Source organism: Cebus imitator, unplaced genomic scaffold (genome assembly GCF_001604975.1).
Source record: "Cebus imitator isolate Cc_AM_T3 unplaced genomic scaffold, Cebus_imitator-1.0 Scaffold122, whole genome shotgun sequence".
NCBI classification, from domain to species: domain Eukaryota; kingdom Metazoa; phylum Chordata; class Mammalia; order Primates; family Cebidae; genus Cebus; species Cebus imitator.
In genome coordinates this window covers 4,677,581-4,683,875 of record NW_016107437.1, presented here as the reverse complement: position 1 = coordinate 4,683,875, position 6,295 = coordinate 4,677,581, and the positions used below count along the sequence as shown (strand labels likewise).

General features: G+C 41.8%; 2 non-coding genes across 2 annotated transcripts; both read left to right on the top strand.

Moving 5' to 3' along the window:
- The first annotated feature begins 1,806 nt into the window (after positions 1-1,806).
- LOC119472901 lies at positions 1,807-1,943 on the top strand. The gene has a single exon (XR_005202078.1). It is a non-coding gene; the product is annotated as a U4 spliceosomal RNA (small nuclear RNA).
- Positions 1,944-5,474: 3,531 nt separating this feature from the next.
- Positions 5,475-5,633, top strand: LOC119472894. The gene has a single exon (XR_005202073.1). It is a non-coding gene; the product is annotated as a U1 spliceosomal RNA (small nuclear RNA).
- The last annotated feature ends 662 nt before the right edge of the window (positions 5,634-6,295 follow it).

Genomic DNA, 6,295 nt, shown 5'->3' with positions numbered 1-6,295 from the left:
TGGGCAACATAGGAAGACTCTGTCTCTACAAAAAAAAAAAAAGAAAAAAACACAGAACCTTTTATTGCGTAGCGGTATTCCATGAATTCCATGATATGAATCTACTGTGGCTTAGTTATCCATTCTCGTATTGATGAACACTGGAGTTGCTCCCAGTTTTAAACCATTATAAATAAAGTTGCAATTAGCATTCTTTTACAAGACTTTTTGTGGACATATGTTTTCATTTATTTTTGTGGAAGTACTTAGGAGTGAAATGGTTGGATAGTAAAGTAAGGGAATGTTTATGGGAATTGCCAAACTCTTTCCCAGTACGGCAGTCTCACTGTGCATTTCCATGAGCCTCAGTTCCTCTGCACCCCCACCAGCACTGAAAACGGTCAGTCCTTTTTACCTTAGTCATTCTAGTGAGTGCGTGCTGATATCTCATTGTAGTTTTAATTTGCATTCCCTTGATGACTAATAATATTGACCATCTTTCTATGTGCCTTACATTTTAAGCTAACTAACATTTTATCTATTGTTTGGAAGAGTAATTTCCCAGATGGAGTCCAAACTGAACACTATTTACCATGAGTCCAAACAATGGGTGTTACCTCTTTTCTTGTGGAACTCTAAAACCATTCCCTTTCCATCATTTTCTCCCAAAATGTCCCAGTTTGGCTCTATTTCTAGGTAAGTATTTCTACATACTCCTGTGCTAGCTTTGTTAAATAGGCCATAAACATGTGTTTGGTGCTTTCATTTAACATCTTCAGGATTGCAATTAAAATCCTCGAACAAAAATGGTATCTGAAGTTATCTTAAGGCATTCAGCATGGCCCCATTCAGAAATCACAACCTTCCATTAGCATGGCATTAGAGATAACGGCTGGGAGGTGGCTTTTACACTGGCTTTTACGCTGCAGTTCCTTAATGATGTTTGCCAGCTGAATGATATGATCAGGCAACATAAAAATGAAATGGTTGTTGCCCTCCTAATAGCAGAGTAAGTAATAGAATAACTACAAGGATGACAAACCTCCACAGAAGGAGGATGATTAAGGATGCTGATGGATGTATCAGCAGGAGAACAGAGATCCATCTCACTGCGGGATGAATGCAAACCTTTTTTTCATGACGTGAACTCAAGCATATAACATTGTGAAAAGCAAAAACTTACATCAATCAAAGCCTGCGTGCAATGCTTCAGAGACATGGAGGTCAGGTTTTTTTTTTCTTTTTCTTTCTTTCTCTTTGGGACAACTTTACTTATTTTATTTTAAAATTTAGGTACTAATCTATTGATTTATTTCTTGTATCTAACATTTATTTATTTCGGAAACAAGGTCTTACTTTGTCACCCAGGCTGTAGTGCAGTGGCACAATCACACAACCTTGACCTCCTGGGCTCAAGCAATCCTCCCTTCTCAGCCTCCCAGGTAGCTGGGACTACAGGTGTGCATCTCCATGTCTGGCTGATTTTTTGTGTTTTTTGTAGAGATGAGGTCTTGCTATGTTGCCTAGGATCATCTTGAACTTGTGACCTCAAGTGATCCTCCTGCCTTGGCCTCCCAAAGTACTGTAATTACAGGCATGAGTCACTGCACCTGGCCTGTTTATTTACTTAAAATGAATGAACAGAACAAGTTACTTTGCCAGATTGGAATAAAATAGAGAATGAATTATCTCCAACTTGGGGCAAAAGATAGCCCTAATATTTTAATTGTTCTAATTAATCACCCCCTTGTACTAGGACAAGAAGAAAGATTCTAGGCAGATGGAACATTTGTGAAGTCAAGGAGGTGAGGAAGAAAATGTTGAGCTAGCTTTGTGCAGTGGCAGTACCATAGCCAAGGAGGTTTATCTGAGGCGTGATTATTGCTAATTAAAATTTTCCCAATGCCCTGCTGTGACAACTTGTAATATAGTCGGCACTGGCAATTTTTGACAGTCTGTACAGAGACCGAATTAAAAAAAAAAGGGAAAATGTTGGACTCAGTGGAGTTCAGGAAATTTGTGACTGTGTGTGTGTGAGTGTGTGCTGCCATGGGGAAAAACCTGGAAAAGATAAACAGAGGCCAGTGAATGAAACTCCATGCCCACAAGCTTAGATTTTATGGTAGACCAGGGCTGAATACTCAAATGCCTTCGGAAGTGAAGTAGATAAGTCAATGAGTGAGGATGCCTGGATGTAAGAGATAACTTGGCGCAAGAGTGGTATGAAGGACAAGGGATGCCTCGGCAGGAGGAAAATAAAGTGGGTGGTCATTACTCATCTTAACCAGTGCTTGGGCCAGGGAAATCTGGGCTCAATGACTGCAGATCTTAGGATTTTTAACAGAGGCTGAAAATTTAAATTTCTGTGAGAAAATTGCAAATGCAGAACACTTGGCAACAATTTCAAGTAAAAAATATACTGTAGTCACTATTGGGTAGATGAGACAAAACGTGTCTGTAGGTTGGAGTCAGCCTAGGGTCATGAGTTTGAGACACCTGATCGGGGTGGTAATTTAATATGTTGATATGATCTTCCTAAGGCCCTAGTCTTGCTCATATATACTCTTCGTTGCTACTGTATCCTTTCTCAGGATGTGCCCTCTCTATTAGGTTTCTCCAGAGGGACGGGTTTAATAGGATCTATGTATATACGACAGGAAGTTTATTAGGGAGAATTGGCTCACACGATCACAAGGTGAAGTCCCATGATGGGCCATCTGCAAGCTGGCAAAGAAAGAAGCCAGTAGTGCCTCAGTCCAAGTCCGAAAGCCTCAAAAGCAGGGAAGCTGATAGTGCAGCCTTCAGTCTGTGGCTGAAGACCTGAGACCCCCTGGCTAACCACTAGTCTAAGTCCAAGAGTCCACTAGTCTAAGTCCAAGGCCAAAGAACCTGGAGTCTGATGTCCAAGGGCAAGAGGAATGGGAGGATGCATCCAGAATGGGGGAAAGATGGAAGCCAGAAGACTCAGCAAGCCAGTTTATCCTACCTTACTCCACCTGCTTTGTTGTAGCCATGATGGCAGCCAATCAAATGGAGCCCACCCACACGGAGGGTGGGTCTTCCTCTTCCAGTTTACTGACTCAAATGTCAATCTCCTCTGGCAACGCCCTCAAGACACATCCAGAAACAATACTTTACCAGCTATCTAGGCATCTGTCAATCCAATCGAGTTGACACTAATATTAACCATCGCCTCCTCTGCCTGTGTATACTTCAAGAATGATTTGAGATGCCCTTTACTCATGAAAACCTCATGCTGGGTTGGATGCCCTTTCTCTCTGCTCTTAGGATATGAGGCTTCCCTGTATGCGAGCATTTAATGACACTGCTCTATCATTATCTGCTCACAATCAGTCTTTCTTATGTAGCTGAGCTCTATGAAGACAGAGCTTGTCCTTTATGTATCTGTGTTAACACTTGGGCCTGGCTTGGTTAACATGTTTATTGAGCATGATTGTATTTTGTGGGCCAACGAGACTGGTGAAGTACAAAAAATTTTGTTTGACAGAGGCAGATCGCTTTCCCAACTTTGGCCTGGTAATCTTCAAGGTATGGTCTCCATTTGTAAAATGGGGATAATACTCACTCTGTTTGTTGTGAGGATGAGAGATTATACTTCATTAGCAAATGCTTGACAAACCATTCACTTTTTAAAAAAAAATAATGAATACTTCTTATTAATGGCATTGGTGTCTATGATGTCATCTGTTTGGGACACATCAGGCACATAGAAGGAAGTCTGGAAATTGTGTGTTAGAATGGTTCAGGGCATTCCCATGGTCCACAGCCTATGATTTACTGGTGGACAGATAGTGTTATCTATGGGCAGAGAGGTCAGAACAAAGATAATTCAGGCTGAAAAAGGTATCCTGATCTCTAGCCTAGATTTGTTTGTGTTGAGGATGTTCCAAGCAGGAGAGGGATACTCTGTTAGATATGGGGAAAACTCTCTCATCCAGGGACATAAACAAGGGCAATTGTTGGCAATGGGTATCTCAAACCTATTGAGCCTAGAACAGAAATTGTCAAACACTTCCTGTAAAGGATCAAATAGTAAACACTTTACAGGGCAGACAAGCTCTGTTGCCATTATTTAATACTGCCACCTAGGGCACAAAAGGAGTCATAGACAATATATAAATGAATAGCCATGACTATGTTCCAATAAAACGTTATATATAAAAACAAGTAGAACAGACACTTTACAAAAGAAGACATACACGAGGCCAATAAACATAAGAAAATGCTCATCAGCACTGGTCATTAGAGAAATGCAAATCAAAACTACATTGAGATACCATCTCATGCCAGTTGGAATGGCGATCATTAAAAAATCTGGAGACAACAGATGCTGGAGAGGATGTGGAGAAATAGGAACACTTTTACACTGTTGGTGGGAATGTAAATTAGTTCAACCATTGTGGAAGACAGTGTGGTGATTCCTCAAGGACCTAGAAATAGAAATTCCATTTGACCCAGCAATCCTATTACTGGGTATATATCCAAAGGATTATAAATCGTTCTACTATAAAGGACACACACATACGAATGTTCACTGAGGCACAGTTTACAATAGCAAAGACCTGGAACCAACCCAAATGCCCATCGATGATAGACTGGACAGCGAAAACGTGGCACATATACACCATGGAATATTATGCAGTTATCAAAAACGATGAGTTCGTGTCCTTTGTAGGGACATGGATGAACCTGGAAACCATCATTCTCAGCAAACTGACCCAAGAGCAGAAGATCAAACAGCACATGTTCTCACTCATAGGCAGGTGTTGAACAATGAGAACACATGGACACAGGGAGGGGGGCATCACACACTGGGGTCTGTTGTGGGGAAATAGGGGAGGAAAAGTGGGGGGTGGGGAGCTGACGAGAGATAGCATGGGGAGAAATGCCAGATATAGGTGAAGGGGAGGAAGGCAGGAAATCACACTGCCATATGTGTACCTATGCAACAATCCTGCATGTTCTTCACATGTACCCCAAAACCTAAAATGCAATTTAAAAAATAAATAAATAAAAATAAAAACAACTAGAGGGCCAGATCTGGCCTGCAGGCTAACCCCTGTTAGGTTCCCAACCCCTGTCCTAGAGCCTTCAGATCCCATTGATGTGGTGAGAGCTACAGAGGGGCATTGTTTCAGAAGACCTTAAGGTCTCCTCTGCTGATTGGGGTAGAAGTAAAGTTGGGATTCTCTCTCCCCTGTCTTTTTGATATTGGATACATGTAATTTGGTATTTGCTAACTGGTGCCATAAATGGGGGGATTCAGGGTTATGTCTCTGTCGACGAAAAGAGTCAAACTCTGTAAGATATTTGAAGAGATTTATTCTGAACTGAATATGGGTGACCATGGCCTGTGACGCAGCCCTCAGATGTCATGAGAACAGGTGCCCATGGTGGCTGGGGTGCGGCTTGGTTTTATACACTTTAGGGAGGCATGAGACATCAATCAAATACATTTAAGAAATACGCTGATGATACTTACAGGGGAGATGCCATGATCACGAAGGTGGTTTTCCCAGGGCGAGGCTTATACATTGCACTCTGGATGTGCTGACCCCTGCCATTTCCCCAAATGTGGGAAACTCGACTGCATAATTTGTGGGAATGGGGGACTGCATTCGCGCTCTCCCCTGTATAAAAAAACAAACATTGATTTGGTTCAGGAAGCCGAGACAACTCAAAGCGGGAGTGGGGGGGCTTCCAGGCCACAGGTAAATTTAAACATTTTCTAGTTGACAACTGGCTGAGTCTAAAGACCTGAGATCAAAGGAAAGGGAATGTTAGGTGAAGGTAAAAGATTGTGGAGACAAGATCCTTTTGAAGTCATACAGTGGCTGCCCCCTTAGAGACAACAGATGACAAATGTTTTCTATTCAGATCTTTAAAAGTTGCTAGCCTTTTAGTTAATCTTTTTAGGACTGGGAGGGCATGGAAGAAAAAGATCTTGCTGTGTTAACAGAATTTCTTTACAGATGCAAATTTCCCCCCACAAAGGACAGCTTTGCAGGGCCATTTCAAGATATGGCAAAGAAACATGTTTTGGGGTAAAATATTTTGATTTTCTTCCTTGTCTCCTAAGGTTATGCCAGAGTCAGATTGGAAGGCAAGTCACAATACAGAGGGTTACATAAAACCCATTTGATGAGAATTTATGGTTTGTAGGGCATGACTCCCCAGACCCCTTAGATAGGAATTTGGACAGGATGAAAAATCAGAGCTTAGTTCTCATCTCTAACACCAGGATTCCGGAAGTACCCCAGTAGAAGGTTTAAAAAACCCAGGCTTGGGGGGGCCA